This window comes from Dioscorea cayenensis, chromosome 7 (genome assembly GCF_009730915.1).
Source record: "Dioscorea cayenensis subsp. rotundata cultivar TDr96_F1 chromosome 7, TDr96_F1_v2_PseudoChromosome.rev07_lg8_w22 25.fasta, whole genome shotgun sequence".
NCBI lineage: Eukaryota > Viridiplantae > Streptophyta > Magnoliopsida > Dioscoreales > Dioscoreaceae > Dioscorea > Dioscorea cayenensis.
In genome coordinates, this window is record NC_052477.1 from 19,487,293 (window position 1) to 19,505,202 (window position 17,910).

The 17,910-nt window shown below is 43.7% G+C and overlaps 1 non-coding gene across 1 annotated transcript; it reads left to right on the forward strand.

Annotated features, from left to right (window-relative positions):
* The first annotated feature begins 13,182 nt into the window (after positions 1-13,182).
* On the forward strand, positions 13,183-13,289 carry LOC120265982. The gene has a single exon (XR_005537826.1). It is a non-coding gene; the product is annotated as a small nucleolar RNA R71 (small nucleolar RNA).
* The last annotated feature ends 4,621 nt before the right edge of the window (positions 13,290-17,910 follow it).

Here is a 17,910-nt window from a genome sequence, read left to right on the forward strand (position 1 = left end):
GAAGGTCCCTAGCCACAATTAAGCCCTAGATACTAAGATCACCTCAACGCTTCACTCCATTGCACGCGCAACTAGGCCCCAGCGAAGGTTCATTCCTTAGACCATTCACTCTATTATGGCCACAAAGAACTCAAGGAACGGAGTTAGAATCTATCACGTCCGAGGGGAAAGGGACGCTCCTGTACCTCTCAACTCACCCTCTCAACCCTCTCCAACCTAGCTTTGTCTAACGCTCGTGGTGTGTCACTCACTCACAAGGTTACAAACAAGAACTCTCAACCCTAGTGCCACTCTAGGGGAAATATTCATACAATCAAGCATTCAAGGTTGGAACTCACAATAAACATCAATTTATTGAAAGCATAAAAAAGAAGTTCAAAGAAACGAATACATCCTAGGGTTTACAATCACCCAAGTACCCACTAGGGGTTTAGCTCTCCATGGAGCTAAGTACAATCAAAAAAATTGAATGTAAAAGCAATGAATCCATAAAGAAACCCCCTCGATGGTCGTGTTGATGGTCTTGCGGAGAGTCCTCTACTCGTCGTCCAAGTATTCCCTCGTCCGGTATAGGAAACGCCTCGACAGAAGCTCCCCTACCAACCTTCTTCCTTAGGAATGATGATGTCGGAGCCATAGAATCTCTCCAAAACCTTGGCCAATACCCCTCAAAACCCTAACCGAAGCCCTCTCTCAAGTTGGGGAAAAGATGGAGAAACGAATACCAAAATCGGGGCTGAATCGGTTTTAATAGGGCTGGAATCGGGCAACTCCACGGGCGTGGACGCTACACACGCCCGTGCGGAATTTCCACACGGGCGTGGATAATTTCCACACGCCCGTGTAGATTCTCTGTTTCTCTGATTTCTCGGCCGACTGTAAACAGTGCTGCTACAGTAATTACTATAGTGTTGCTAAAGTACTCTGCTACAGTCTTCGACCTGGATAACTTCCCAATTCCATACTTTCATCGGGGTAACGCAAATGGGCACATGTTCACGTCTTGAATCACTTGCTTCTTTCATGATATACATGTTGGTGGAGCTCGTGTTCTTGTATGCATAAGACGGAATGCTTGAGTGTGAGTGCCTTTGTGCCCCTCCAAATGGATGTGCTCACTCGAATGCGAGGAGGTTGGCACACACTCTAGCATCTCACACCTGTCCTATGTCTTCGCGTTTGAACCTTAGCAAGATCTCCTCCAAAATAGGTGCATTATGATCCACATTGGCCTATTTCCTTCATACTCGGCCTCACAGCCCTACCTGCGTAAAAGTAACATAAAAACACACATATTAATGTAGAAACCTGAGAAAAGTAATGCTCAACATAAGGAATGAACGCTTTGCATTCATATCGCACAAGCACTTATCAAACTCCCCCACACATAAGCTTTTGCTTGTCCTCAAGCAAACATTAAAACATTCTGTGCATCAATGAAGAAAATATTGAAAGTGCTTGGCATTAGGTTCACTGAGGTATACAAAGAAAGTATTCTACAAGTAAGGAAAATTTCAACACTAAATACGAAAAATCAATACTCTAGCTAAAAACTTGAATCAAAAAGGACAACAAACCCGAATTTCATGTAAGTGTGTGAACTCACTCAAAACAACCCAAGTTATACTCCTCAAAGTTCTAAGTACAAGGGACTTATTTATCTACAAAAGTGATAAAAATTTTAAAAGATGGTAGTAGCTTCACACATACTCTAAGGTAGCCCTTTCCAAAGCGGCCGCTAAGGTGGCTTTCACACTTTCGAAGTGATAGTTTTTTCTACCCGAGTGGTAGCTTTCACTCATCCTATGAGATAGCTCTTTCTCTCATTAGGGCATAGCTAGTATCCGACTTATGAGAGTAGCTTCATACTTCATAGGTGGTAGCTCTTTCCACCCAACAAGCACAATAAAACTATTTTGTTTCTTTTTCTTAGTATTTTCCATTTTTTTTTTGTTTTTTTTAGCACAAGAAAATAAACCTAACTAGTCCGTTTAACATCAAACATGAGTTTCCAATAGAGTTTAAAGAGTGAGTAGTGCACTAACTGTAAATTGGGCAAAAATTTCTAGAAATTCAAGCAAGAACTAGAGCATGAAAACATTCAATGTTATAAATTCTCCTAGACTTAAGAATACAATCATTGCAACTAAGGTGAACCACCATTGGCTATGTGAGCATATATCAATCAAGAACAATAGAAAAGATGTGCTGATTATGAAACTCCCCCCCACTCTTAAGTTGTACATTGTCCTCAATGTAATCATGCAAACTCATTCAAAATATATCATTCAAAAATAGATATGGGAGAAGCAATCAAAACAATACTCCCCTGACTCCTAGTGTTGCGTTTGATGAAGCTAATTCATTGGGAGTAGTGTTTCAACGTGTTGTGAAGCTCGCATGGCCAAGTGCCGAAGCACCTTGACCGTGCCCATGACTAAATCTCAATTCCCAAGATGACAAGACCATCTGCACGCATACATGAGGGGGTTCAGTGAAGCTCAAGAAAAACAAAAATAATTTGAGTGTATAAAAGATGAAGCAATGAATACAACTCGATAAATGAAACATAACATAAACTCAGAAGGAAAAATCCTTTCTGAGTGAACAAGTCTAAAAACACGAAAATAAAATAAAGTAAAATGCATGAAAGTAAAAGAAATGTCAAGTGTCGGAGGGGAAGCATATAGTGGGTCCTCCAGTGATGGGGTCGAGGATGGAGGTGCTGGAGAAACTGAGGGGGTCTGAAGAATCCTCGGCTGCAGGACAAATGATGAGGCAATGTCTCGCTCTAGGATCTGCTGTAATATGTCGAAACGTGCCATGAACTCTGTGTACTGAGTGGCCTGCGTAGCCCTAATCTCGGCAACCTCAGCTCGAGCCTCAGCCACCTCTGTCCGTATCATTCCCAAGGCACTTTCGAGTCTCTCAAAATGATCATGAGCTCGAGATGGTGGAAATATACGCACGGGGGGTGGTTCCTCTGCCGCTGGAGGTGTCTCAGTCTCCATCGGCGCTGGTTGGGGCTCGGGAGTGGACTGAGATACCCCAGCTTCATCTTCAAATGGTATGTTCAGCACATAAACACCATTTGAATATTTTCGGATCAACCCCATGAGCCTCATTGTCTCCAACCCGAGTGGAGCTGGTATTATCGCTTTCTCGGTTCCGCTGATTTTATCTCGCAAACCCATCCCCACAATGAGTCTGGTAATATATGGACCCGAGAAGATGACACCCAATCAAGGATATTGTCCTTGATGCTTCAAATACTCCGCTAAAATGTGTCCCAGATGGACCGGTTAGTTCCGAACCATGGAGTATAAGTATAGAAGCTCTTGCTTGTTGATGACTCCCGTGCTATCACCGCGACCACTCACTGTTCTGCTTATGATGGTGTGAAGATATCTGTAACTGGGTCGAGATAAACATGAGGCCTTAGACACTCCTGGTTCATAACGCCCCTTTCCACATAATAATGAATACGCCTCAATGGGAGATAAACCCGTCATGTTAATTGGGAGATTCTCATACTCCCCAGTTTCAGTATACTCTTCATCATATAGACCAAGTCTAGTGGAAAACTGTGTGACACTCATACTGTGATGCTTCCCAAAAGCTCTGAACTGAATCGCATCGATACTATCAAAATGAGCATAAGAGCGGTCGAACTCAAACGAAGCAAGTACCTCCAAAGTGAGTGTGCGGATAGCAGGGTCATGAATATTCAGTAACTTGTGCCAATTACCGACCAGTAATAATTTCTCGACCTCGTCAGTCATATCATCCGCTAGTTGCACCTTACTAAGTAACCCAACATCCGAAATTCGCGTTTGACCAAACTTAAGCTTCTCTAACCGCTCAAACCGAGCTTGATGCGCAGGGAGTGTGAATTCCATAACTTTTGGCTCAGGGACAGGCTTTTGAGGCCGCTTAGCAACTGCTTTCTTTGATTTGGTAGCCATACATGTATGTATTAGAAAAGGAAAATCAATCAGTTCCATTCAAGTGGCAGAAAAATAAGAACACACGGTCGTGCATAAATTCTGCACGCCCGTGTGCTTCCACGGGGAGTGAAAGCCGCATGGTCCTTGTAGCCAATCTCTATGCCACCTCTCTATCTCACTTTCGTATCATCTCAAAAACAAATCATAACTAGTTTAGCAAGAAAACGATGTGTTTTGACCATTTCAATCGCAAGTAATCAGTTAGATTCAAACGAAATTGAAAAAGAGAGGAAATCAAGGCTTACCGATGAGCTGCACTTAAACACCCTTGCAATCCACAAAATACTCAATCAATCAGCTCGAAGACGATAGTAGCAGGGGATAAGACTGTCAGAAAAATGCTCTTTGGGCAGCTTAGGTTTATTTGAGGGGAAGGGTGTGACCCTTGTATTGGGAGAGCGGATGGTCCTTTAAATCCTGGAACTCCACATGGGCGTGCGGGAGTCATCCACGCCTGTGCGACTTCAAACGAAGGGTTCGCAGGGGTGGATGCACGCCCTTGTGGCCTTGCTGGATATCCGAGAAAAATGTATACACGCCCGTGCGGGAATTCCGCACCGGCGTGGAATTACACATGCCCAACTCACAGGGGCAGCCGCACACCCCTGTGTCTTCTTGGGATGAGGAGAACTCCTCTGCAGAGACTCACACAGGCGTACGGAAATTACGCACGCCCGTGCGTGGTTCACAAGGTTGCCCACAGCGGCGAGTCCACGCCCCTGTGTGCTCTCGGGAAAATCCGCCCAACTTTGCAGGAATTCACACGCTTGTGCAAAAATTACCCACTGGCGTGCGACATGCGAATGGTCATTCACAGGGGCAGCCGCACACCGCTGTGCCTTCTCTGGATGAGCTCGCAGTATACACTGACGGGCGTGTGGAAATTCCACACGCCCGTGTGTTTTCTATAGATGACTTAGGAAAACCGGCAGGCTCTGTAGAACTATTTTGAACATGTTTACACACTCAGAGCCTGCTATATTATGCAAAATTTACCAGATAAAAACATGAAATAGAACTCAAATGACCAAACTTCGCCAATTTTCAACAATACACACAATGAGTACTTTTAAAAAAATCCCACCACAAAATCGCAGCAAAAGCACTTAAACATCGAGACACCAACACCTAACAATTTATTCATGCAAACAAATTAAACTAAGAAAACAGTAAATACTTGGGTTGCCTCCCAAGAAGCGCTTGTTTAACGTCACTAAGCTTGACGTACATTACCTTACCTCATGAGGGTTCATGGTGGAAAAATACTTCTCTATTGTCATTGCAAATTTCTCTGCCATGGTATGGTTTCAGCCTATGTCCATTCACCTTGAATGTGCCCTTCTTTGGATGACTAATCTCAATGGCTCCATGAGGTAAAACTTCGGTTACGGTATACGGACCAGACCACCTTGATTTAAGTTTCACCAGGAATAAATGTAGACGGGAGTTGAATAGTAGCACCTGGTCACCGACTTTGAAGTCGAAGTAATATACCACAAGTGCACGGGTTTGTCGAAGTAATAATCCCGGATGAGCGGGGTCGAATACATAGGGAGTATGGAGTAAAGACACTTAATTCGATTCTTAGCTATGTGGAGTATCAACAATGATAAGTGTGGTAATGATTCAATTCTCAGAAATTAAACGCAATAAGTAAGAGAGCAAAAGTAAGGAGGAGGCAAGTCAATCGATAAAGATAGGGTACTCGGATGATGTTTCCCTTAGGATAATCGCTTCAAGTGCAAGAACTCTCTATTATGCTTCCTAATCAATGCAATGGTGAGTCATGGAAATCCATACATGCATAGTCCCAAATCTAAGGTCAACTATACCTAACTCTATACATGTCCCGGAGGAGAAATAAAAAAATCTCAACACCTCGCACTCGCATAGAGTTGCAATTAGCTCTAGGGATTCCAAGTGATAAATCTCTTCCTAGATTTAGACCTAAACCTTTGTTCCAGGTGGAAGGTCCCTACCCACAATTAAGCCCTAGATACTAAGATCACCTCAACGCTTCACTCCATTGCACGCGCAACTAGGCCCCAGCGGAGGTTCATCCCTTAGACCATTCACTCTATTATAGCCGCAAAGAAATCAAGGAACGGAGGTAGAATCTATCATGTCAGAGGGGAAATGGGACGCTCCTGTACCTCTCGACTCACCCTCTCAACCCTCTCCAACCTAGCTTTGTCTAACGCTCGTGGTGTGTCACTCACTCACAAGGTTACCAACAAAAACTCTCAACCCTAGTGTCACTCTAGTGGAAATGTTCATACAATCAAGCATTCAAGGTTGTAACTCACAATAAACATCAATTTATTGAAAGCATAATAAAGAAGTTCAAAGAAACGAATACATCGTAGGGTTCAAAATCCCCCAAGTACCCACTAGGGGTTTAGCTCTCCATGGAGCTAAGTACTATCAAAGAAATAGAATGTAAAAGCAATGAATCCATAAAGAAACCCCGTCGATGGTCGTGTCGATGGTCTTATGGAAAGTCCTCTACTCGTCATCCAAGGATTCCTTCGTCCGGTATAGGATACGCCTCGATCAAAGCTTCCCTACCAACCTTCTTCCTAATGGAATCACGATGTCATAGCCGTAGAACCTCACCAAAACCTTGGCTAATATCCCTCGAAACCGTAGCTGAAGCCCTCTCGCAAGTTGGGGAAAAGATGGAGAAAAGAATATCAAAATAGGGGTTGCATCGGCTTTAAATAGGGCCAGAATCGTGCAACTCCACGGGCGTGGATGATACACACGCCTGTGCGGAATTTCCACTTGGGCGTGGATAATTTCCACACGGCCGTGTGGATTCTCTGTTTCTCTGATTTGTCGGCCGACTATAAATAGTGTTGCTACACTAATTACTACATTGCTGCTAAAGTACTCTGCTACAGTCTTCGACCTGGATAACTTCCCAATTCCATACTTTCATCCGGGTAACGCAAATGGGCACACGTTCACGTCTTGAATCACTTGCTTCTTCAATGACATACATGTTGGTGGAGCTCCTGTTCTTGTATGCATAAGACGGAATGCTCGAGTAGGACTGCCTTTGTGCCCATCCAAATGGATGTGCTCACTCGAATGCGAGGAGGTTGGCACACACTCTAGCATCTCACAACTATCCTATGTCTTCGCGTTTGAACCTTAGCAAGATCTCCTCCAAAATAGGTGCATTATGATCTACATTGGCCTATTTCGTTCATACTCGGCCTCACAGCCCTACCTGCGTAAAAGTAACATAAAAACATACCTATTAATGTAAAAACCTGAGAAAAGTAATGCTCAACATAAGGAATGAATGCTTCGCATTCATATCGCACAAGCACTTATCAAACTCCCCCTCACTTAAGCTTTTGCTTGTCCTCAAGCAAACATTAAAACATTCTGTGCATCAATGAAAAAAATATTGAAAGTGCTTGGCCTGAGGTTCACCAAAGTATAAAAAGATAGCATTCTACAAGTAAGGAAAATTTCAACACTAAATACGAAAAATCAATGCTCTAGCTAAAAACTTGAATCAAAAAGGACAACAAACCCGAATTTCGTGTAAGTGTGTGAACTCACTCAAAACAACCCAAGTTATACTCCTCAAAGTTCTAAGTACAAGGGACTTATTTATCTACAACAAGAAAACAACAACATTTCAAAAACGATAGTAGCTCCATACATCCTCTAAGGTAGCCCTTTCCCAAGCGACCGCTAAGGTGGCTTTCACACTTTCGAGGTGGTAGCTCTTTCTACCCGAGTGGTAGCTTTCACTCATCCTATGAGATAGCTCTTTCTCTCATTAGGGCATAACTAGTATCCGACTTGTGAGAGTAGCTTCATACTTCATAAGTGGTAGCTCTTTCCACCCAACAAATACAAATAAACAATAAAAATATTTTGTTCCTTCTTTTCATTTTTTTTTCTTTTAGCATTAGCATAAGAAATAAACCTAACCAGTACCTTTAACATCGAACATGAGTTTCCAATAGAGTTCAAAGAGTGAGTAGTGCATTAAGTGTAAATCGGGCAAAAATTCCTAGAAATTCAAGCAAGAACTAGAGCATGAAAGCATTCAATGTTAACAATTCTCCTAGACTTAAGAATACAAACATTGCAACTAAGGTGAACCGCCATTGGCTATGTGAGCATATAACAATCAAGAACAATAGAAAAGATGTGTGCACTATGAAACTCCCCGCCACACTTAAGTTGTAAATTGTCCTCAATGTACACATGCAAGCTCACTCAAAATATATCATTCAAAAATAGATGTGGGAGAAGCAATCAAAACAATACTCCCCTGACTCCTAGTGTTGCGTTTTGATTAAGCTAATTCATTGGGAGTAGTGTTCCAACGGGTTGTGAAGCTCGCACGGTCAAGTGCGAAACCACCTTGACCGTGCCCATGACTAAGTCTCAATTTTTAGGAAGACAAGACCATCTGCACGCATACACGAGGGGTTTCAGTGAAGCTTAAGAAAAACAAAAATAACTCGAGTGTATAAAAGATGAAGCAATGAATACAACTCGATAAATGCAACATAACATAAACTCAGAAGGAAAATCCTTTCTGACTGAACAAGTCTAAGAACAAGGAAATAAGATAAAGTAAAATGCATAAAAGTAAAAGAAAGGTCAAGTGTCGGAGTCGCTCTCGGACTCCGCTGCTGCTGCTGCTGAAGTGGAAGCATATAGTGGGTCCTCCGGTGCTGGGGTCGAGGATGGAGGTGCTGGAGGCACTGGCGATCTGGGTCTCAGGAGATCTCGAAGGAAATCGAATTGGGCCATAAGATCTGTGTACTGAGCTGACTGCAAAGCCCGGAGTTCCTCTATCTCAGTCCGAATCTTTCTAACATCGGTCTCTAGCCTATCGATATGCTCATAGGCTCGAATACCCGGTGCTACAGAAGATGGAGGAGTCTGCTGGACACCCCCTGCAGTAGCTCCTTCGCTTCTGGTGGTCTCAGCGGTAGCTGTAGTGAGAATATAAACCCCTGGCCCAAACCTCTGTACCAACCCCATCATCCTGCTCGTATAGAACGCAAGAGGGGTGGGTACAACTGTCCTCTCAGCACCACGTAGAGCGTCACCCAAACCCATTCCCAAAATGAGTCTGGTGATATAAGGGCCCGCAAATAGTAGACCCACTCTCGTCTAATGACCCTGGTACTACAAAACATCTGCTAGAATGCACCCTAAGTGAAGTGGTACATTGTGAGCCATGGAGTATAAGGAAAGCAGATCCAGTCTGGTCAAAGCGGCTGTGTTATCTACTGGATCTGTCATGGACCTGCTGATGACTGCGTGTACATATCTGTAACTGAACTGGGACAAACTAGAAGCCTTCGATAATCCCGGTTCGTACTCCCGACGCCCACACAAAATCATGTATGCATGATATGGAATGACTGACACTGGAAAATCTACTGGTAGTCGGCCATACTCCACGGTACCTGTATAAGCGACATCGTACAGGCCCATCCTAATCGAAAACTCAGTGACACTCATGGAGAATGGATGACCGAATGCCCGAAACTGTATAGCCTCTGTAGTGTCAACTCTCCCATGCAGCAATCGAAACTCAAAGGATGCCAAAACCTCTAGCGTAAGTGTGCGGTAAGCTGGTTCACTAATCGTCAGCAGCCTCCTCCAGCTTCCCACTGCCAGCATCTCATCAATCTCATTAATTACCTCATCACCCTGCTGAATATGTCGAAGCACTTGTACATCCGCGAAGCAAGTCTGACCAAACCCGAGTGCTGAAAGTCTCTCGAAGCGAGCCTGATGCTTGGGGTTCGAGAATTCCACATCTATCGGTTCGGGTGAGGTGAGTCTGAGGCGCTTAACTTCATTCTTCTCTGCTCGAGGTGCCATATCTGGAGTGCAAAAGATGAAAACAGACAAAAATCTCAAAAGTAATATACTGCAAAATTCCACACGGGCCTGTGGAAATTACCCACGCCCGTGTAGCTCTGCAGAGCATGGAACTCCCGCACGGGTGCACAACAAATCTTAACAAATCAATTTAAAACCATTTCTAAATGCTTACTACACATCCATCATGCATGAAAATTCGCATTTAAAAGTATTTAATCCGTGAAAACCCATAATTGGCAAAGAAAAGAGGATAGAAAGGTTACTGAAGAAATGAATATGAAAACTTTGGAAATTCTGTAAGATTTGCGAAGAAAATTCCTCCAAACAGCGATGAAGGGTCGGAAAGATGATCGGGAACCGTTTTCTGGCGACTGGAGATGAAGAATGAGATGGATCTCAAGGTTTTTACGAAGAAAATCGCGTCTCTTGGAATTCTGTGAATCCCCACGGGCGTGTGGAAATTACCCACGCCCGTGCATCTCACTTCGAGAGCACCACAGGGGCGTACACAAGTCCCTGTGCTTTCTCGGGAAAGCGCTCCTTTGACTCTGACTGCTCTTACACGGGCGTACAAAAATTACCCATGCCCATGCGTCCGACCCACAAGGGTAGATGCATGCCCCTGTGGCTTTCCTGGATAACCGAGAAAATTATCAAGTATTACGCACGCTCGTGCGGAAATTCCCCATGGGCGTGGACATTCACATGCCCAACTCACAGGGGCAGTCGCACGCCCCTGTGTTTTCTCGGGATGGAGGGAGCAACCTGCAGAGTTTCGCACGGGCGTGCGGAAATTACCTACACCCGTGTGTGGTTCACAAGGTCACCCACAGGGGCAAGTCCACGCCCCTGTGTGTTCTCGAGAAAATCTGCCCAACTCTGCAGGAAGGCACACTCACGTGCGGAAATTACCCACGAGCGTGCGCCAGTCGCATGGTCATCCACATGGGCAGCCGCACACCCCTATACCCTCACTGGATGAGTTCACAGTACACATCCATGGGCGTGTGGAAATTCCACACGCCCGTGTGTTTTCTCTGGATGACTTAGAAAAACCTGCAGGCTCTACAGAAATATTCTGAACATGTTGACACACTCAGAGCCTGCCCTATTATGCAAAATTTTCTAGATAAAAACACAAAATAGAACTCAAACGACCAACCTTCGCCAATTCGCAACAAAACACACAATGAATTCTTTTAAAAACCCACAATAAAATCGCAGCACAAGCACGAAAAAAAAATTGAAACACCAACACTTAACAATTATGCAAACAAACTAAATTAAAAGGTACGAAAACAGTAAACACTTGGGTTGCCTCCCAAGAAGCGCTTGTTTAACATCACTAAGCTTGACGTATCTTTCTTACCTCATCGGGGTTCATGAAGGAAGGTTGCCTTCTTACCCATAACTTGAAAGCATGATGAGCAAAGTCTCTTGAGGGTAGAGGGTGTACTATCAGGCTTCGGACCACCTAGCAATCGTTCATCCAACTTCCTTGGCTCATGTACGTCTCCAATAGTCTTGGGGCATTTTCGGTGGCGTCTCCTAGCTCTCTTCATTTTCAAGAACACCTTCTTCAAGATCCCCTGGGTAGATGTTTCCTCTCCATTCGAACCAAGCATCATTACTTCTTCATTGCTCTCCTCTTGGTCGAACAAACCTTTATACATCCGAGTTGAATATTTCCTGTATATATTCATCAACAATCTCATCAGTAGTGTCTACAAAATACAAAGTGTCATCAAAATCTAGAGAATGCCGCATGGCTTCAGCAAGGCAGTAAGTGAGCTTATCGTCTCCGACTCTCAATGTGAGCTCTCCGCCGTCCATGTCAATCAATGCTTTGGAAGTTCGCAAGAATGGTCTCCCAAGTATCAAGGGTACATTTGCATCCTCATCGACATCTAGCACTACAAAGTCAACCGGAGAAATGTACTTGTCCACCTTGACAAACACGTCTTCAATGATGCCTCTCGGATGTCGTACCGTTCGGTCTGCCAATTGTAAAGTCATCCGAGTAGGCCTAGGCTCACCCAAGCCTACATTTTAGAAGAAAGTATATGGCATGACGTTGATACTTGCCCCTGAATCTGCCAATGCCATTTCCTCACCTAAGTGTCCGATGTTACATAGAATAATGAAGCTTCCCGGGTCCTTCTTCTTGTTCGGCATGTTCTTTTGCAACACCGCCGAGCATGAAGCATCAAGCATCACTGAAGCACTCTCCTCCAATTTCCTCTTGTTGGTCAATAGGTCTTTCAGGAACTTCGGATACTTAGGTATTTGAGCCAAAGCCTCATCAAAAGGAATGTTGATGTGGAGTTGCTTGAACAAACTCAGGAACTTCTTATACTGCCCATCCCCTTGGTCATTCTTCAATCTAGAGGGATAAGGGATTCTTGGCTTGAAACGTGGGGGTACCATCTCTTTCTCTTTGTTTGCTCCCTCCTCAACCTCTATAACCTCTGGTGCGTGTTCTTTTAGCTTCTCACTCGGAAGCCTCCCTTCAACCTCATGACCGCTTCTCAAAGCGATTGCCTTCGCATGTTCTCTCGGGTTGGTTTCTGTGTTACTTGGTAAACTCCCATGTGGCCTTTCAGAAAGAGATTTCGCAATTTGCCCCACTTGATTTTCAAGATTGTGTAAGGAGGCGGTGTGATTGTGAAGTGTAGCCTCGACTGATTCAAACATTGTATTTGCCGATTGAACAAATCTAGCCAAGTGCTTCTCCAAATCCGTCATTCGGGTTTCCAAGCCTGAAATTCTGTTTTCCACTTGAGGGGCTTATTGTTGTTGTTGGAACCCCGATAGCCCCATGGTCTTCTGTGGTCCTTGATTACTCCATAAAAAGTTGGGATGATTCTTCCAACCTGAATTGTAGGTGTTGTTGTATGGATTCCCCTGAGGTCTCATTCCATTACCTACAAAGTCAACATTCTCAACTGAAGAAACATCACCTATGACGATTGGGCAATCGGAGGAAGCATGTCCTCCACCACAACCAGTGCAATTGGTCACGGCGGCAATTCTATTCGAGGCTATAAGATCTAGCTTCTTACTCAAACTCTCCACTTGGGCCGCCAATGAAGTTACCGCATCAATTTCATGGAGACCGGCCACCTTTTTCTTTTCCCTAACGTTCTACTGGTAGCTATTTAACCCCATTTCCTCAATCAATTGATGAGCCACGTCGGGGGTTTTGCTACATAAGGTACCTCCTGCCGCTGCATCCAAGAGTTGCCTTGTACTCGTGTTCAAACCATTGTATACGGTTTGAACAATCATCCACTGCGGGAATCCATGTTGCGGACACTTTCGCAAGAGTTCCTTGAACCTTTCCCATGCCTCAAATAGAGACTCCAATTCCAACTACATAAAGGACGAGATCTCATTCCTAATCTTTGCTGATTTTCTGGGAGGGAAATAACGGGATAGAAAAGCTTCTACCATCTCCTCCCATGTAGTGATTGATGCCCTAGGTAATGAGTGTAGCCACTTCTTTGCTGTTTGCATCATCCGTCACACCATTTATCTTCAGCATGTCACACACCTCGAGGAAGCTCTCTATGTGACTGTTTGGATCCTTATCGGCCAAACCGTTGAATTGTGCGGACTACTGCAACATATGGATGAATGCCGGCTTTAGCTTGAAATTCTGAGCTGTAATTGGGGGACGCACAATACTAGATTGTGTCCCCAACACTGAACGTCTGGCATAATCGGATAGTGTTCGTTGTTGCTCATTTTGTTCTGCCATGTTGTCAGATCCTTCTACTTCCAAATCAGTTGGATTAGGATGTTCTTGTATAGGTTCTTTTCCTTTCCTTCTAAGTGTACATTCAAACTCAGGGTCTCCTCCAATCAATATTGATGGATTCCATCGGGTCATAACCTGGAGCTGCACCAAAAATAAGAAAAAGAGAATCAGAACGATGATAGGATAAGAAGATATGAAATAGAGTGTGTGGTGAAATAGCTAAGAAACAAAGTGCAAAGTTTCTCTAAACGCCTAGCTCCCCGGCAACGGCACCAAAAACTTGACAAGGTCCCCTTGCTTATATCCAGCAAGTGCACGGGTTTGTCGAAGTAATAATCTCGGATGAGCGGGGTCGAATCCACAGGGAGTAGGGAGTAAAGACACATAATTCGATTCTTAGCTATGTGGTGTATCAACAATGATAAGTGTGATAATGATTCAATTCTCAGAAATTAAAAACAACAAGTAAGAGAGCAAAAGTAAGGAGGAGGCAAGGCAATCGATAAAGATGGGGTACTCTGATGATGCTTCACCTAGGATAATCACTTCAAGTGCAATAACTCTCTATTATGCTTCCTAATCAATGCAATGGTGAGTCGTGGAAATCCTTACATACATAGTCCCAAATCTAAGGTCAACTATGCCTAACTCTATACATGTCCCGGAGGAGAAATCGAACAATCTCAACACCTAACACTCGCATAGAGTTGCAATGAGCTCTAGGTATTCCAAGTGATAAATCGCTTCCTAATTATAGACTTAACCCTTTGGTCCAGGCGGAAGGTCCCTAGCCACAATTAAGCCCTAGATACTAAGATCACCTCAACGCTTCACTCCATTGCACGTGCAACTAGGCCCCAGCGGAGGTTCATCCCTTAGACCATTCACTCTATTATGGCCGCAAAGAACTCGAGGAACAGAGGTAGAATCTATCACGTCGGAGGGGAAAGCGGACGCTCCTGTACCTCTCGACTAACCCTCTCAACCCTCTCCAACCTAGATTTGTCTAACGCTCGTATTGTGTCACTCACTCACAAGGTTACAAACGAGACCTCTGAAACCTAGTGTCACTCTAGGGAAAATGTTCATACAATTAAGCATTCAAGGTTGGAACTCACAATAAACATCAATTTATTGAAAGCATAATAAAGAAGTTCAAAGAAACGAATACATCCTAGGGTTCACAATCCCCCAAGTACCCACTAGGGGTTTAGCTCTCCATGGAGCTAAGTACAATCAAAGAAATAGAATGTAAAAGGAATGAATCCATAAAGAAACCCCCTCGATGGTCGCATCGATGCTCTTGTGGAAAGTCCTCTACTCGTCGTCCAAGGATTCCTTCGTTCGGTATAGGGTACGCCTCGATCGAAGCTCCCCTACCAACCTTCTTCCTAATGGAATCACAATGTCGGAGCCATAGAACCTCTCCAAAACCTTTGCCAATACCCCTCAAAACCCTAGCCGAAGCCCTCTCGCAAGTTGGGGAAAAAATGGAGAAAAGAATTCCAAAATCGGCGCTGAATCGGCTTTAAATAGGGCTGGAATAGGGCAACTCCACGGGCGTGGATGATACACGCGCCCGTGCGGAATTTCCACAAGGGCGTGGATAATTTCCACACGCCCATGTGGATTCTCTATTTCTCTGATTTCTCGGCCGGCTGTGAACAATGCTGCTACAGTAATTACTACAGTGTTGCTAAAGTGCTATGCTACAGTCTTCGACCTGGATAACTTCCCAATTCCATACTTTCATCGGGGTAACGCAAATGGGCACACGTTCACATCTTGAATCACTTGCTTCTTCAATGATATATATGTTGGTGGAACTCATGTTCTTGTATGCATAAGACGGAATGCTCGAGTGTGACTGCCTTTGTGCCCCTCCAAATGGATGTGCTCACTCGAATGCGAGGAGGTTGGCACACACTCTAGCATCTCACACCTGTCCTATGTCTTCGCGTTTGAACCTTAGCAAGATCTCCTCCAAAATAGGTGCATTATGATCCTCATTGGCCTATTTCCTTCATACTCGGCCTCACAGCCCTACCTGCGTAAAAGTAACATAAAAACACACCTTTTAATGTAAAAACCTGAGAAAAGTAATGCTCAACATAAAAAATGAACGCTTCCCATTCATATCGCACAATCACTTATCACTTGCATTCTTATATGCCTTCAGCCTCCATTCATCTAGCTCATTGAGATGTAATATTCGTTGCTCTCCAAATTTGCGCAAGTCGGAATTCATCACTTTAATTACCCAATACGCTTTGTGCTCTAATTCTACCAGTAAATGGCAAGATTTTCCATACACTAGATTATAGGGAGTGGTCCCTATTGGCATTTTGTATGTGGTTCTATGAGCAGAAAGCGTGTCGTCCAACCTTTCAGACCAATCTTGTTTACCTTGTTCCACTGTTTTAGTTAAGATTCTCTTGAGCTCTCTGTTTGTAACCTCCACTTGCCCACTTGTTTGCGGATGGTAAGGTGTTCCAAGACGATGATGAACCCCATAACGATTTAACACTTTCGCCAGTTGTGTATTACAAAAATGTGTTCCCCCATCGCTAATGATAATTCTTGGAGTTCCGAAACGAGCAAATAACTTCTTAAGAAATTTCACCACAGTTCTTGCATTATTAGTTGGAAGAGCTTGGGCTTCCACCCACTTGGAAACATAGTCAACTGGTACTAAAATGTATTGATTGCAATTGGACTTTGGAAATGGTCCCATGAAATCAATTCCCCATACATCAAACACCTCACAAAATTGCATTGGATTTTAAGGCATCTCATCCCTTCGTGATAAGTTTCCAACCCTTTGACAACTATCACATCGTAAAACGAATTGATGAACATCTTGGAATAAAGTCGGCTAATAGAACCCAGCAGCTAGAACCTTCTCTGCAGTTTGACTTGACGCATAGTGCCCCCCACTGGGCCTGAGTGACAATGCGCAATGATGTTCCACCATTCCTCTCTAGAAACACACCTTCGCACCACCTGATCTGCACAAATACGGAACATGTACGGATCTTCCCATAAAAAATTCTTAAGGTCACTGAAAAATTTCTTCTTCTATTGAAAGCTTAAGCCCTGCTTCAATACCTTTCCTGACAGATAGTTTGCAAAATCCGCAAACCATGGGGTATGTTCTGATTTTGATTCCTATACCGCATACAGATGTTCTTCAGGGAAGAAATAATTAACTTCCTTGCTTGCTGGTTCTTGCCCCTCACAACCCTCTAATCTCGACAAATGATCGGCAACCACATTCTCTGTCCCCTTTGTATCTTTGATTTCCATATCGAATTCTTGCAACAACAATATCCACCGAATCAATCTTGGCTTCGCATCTACCTTGTTCATGAGATAGCGGAGTGCAGAATGATCTGTGAACACGGTGACATTAGATAGGATGAGATATGGTCTGAATTTATCAAAAGCATATACTACTGCTAATAGTTCCTTTTCAGTAGTGGTGTAATTCTCTTGTGCACTTGTGAGAGTCTTGCTTGCATAATAGATCGATTGAAATTGCTTATTTCTTCTCTGACCCAAAACCGCTCCCACTGCATAATCACTAGCATCACATATTACTTCGAATGGTTCATCCCACTTTGGTGTTAGGATTGGTGCTTGCACTAACTTCTCTTTCAATACATTGAATGCATTCAGACAGTCGTTTCCGAAGTCAAAAGGGGTATCCTTCTCCAGAAGTTTGGTCAACGGTTGGGAGATTTTTGAAAAATCCTTAATAAATCTTCTGTAAAAACCTGCATGACCCAAGAAACTACGGATCCCTTTTATATTCATAGGTGGTGGAAGCTTGTCAATTATCTCAATCTTCAGCTTATCCACCTCCATTCCTGCCTGAGAAATCTTATGTCCAAGGACAATGCCTTCTTGTACCATAAAATGACATTTCTCCCAGTTAAGGAAAAGATTTGTCTCTTCACATCTCACTAATACTCTTTCCAAATTGTTTAAGAAAGCATCGAAAGAGTCCCCAAACACTAAAAAATCATCCATGAAAACTTCCATAATATCTTCGAGAAAGTCATCAAAAATTGCCGTCATGCAGCGCTGAAATGTTGCAGGGGCGTTACACAACCCGAAAGGCATTCTTCTATAAGAAAATGTTCCATAAGGGCAAGTAAATGTGGTTTTCTCCTGATCTTCTGGGGCTATCGGAATTTGAATGTATCATGACATGCCATCAAGGAAACAGTAGAAATGATGCCCCGCTAGTCGCTCAAACATTTG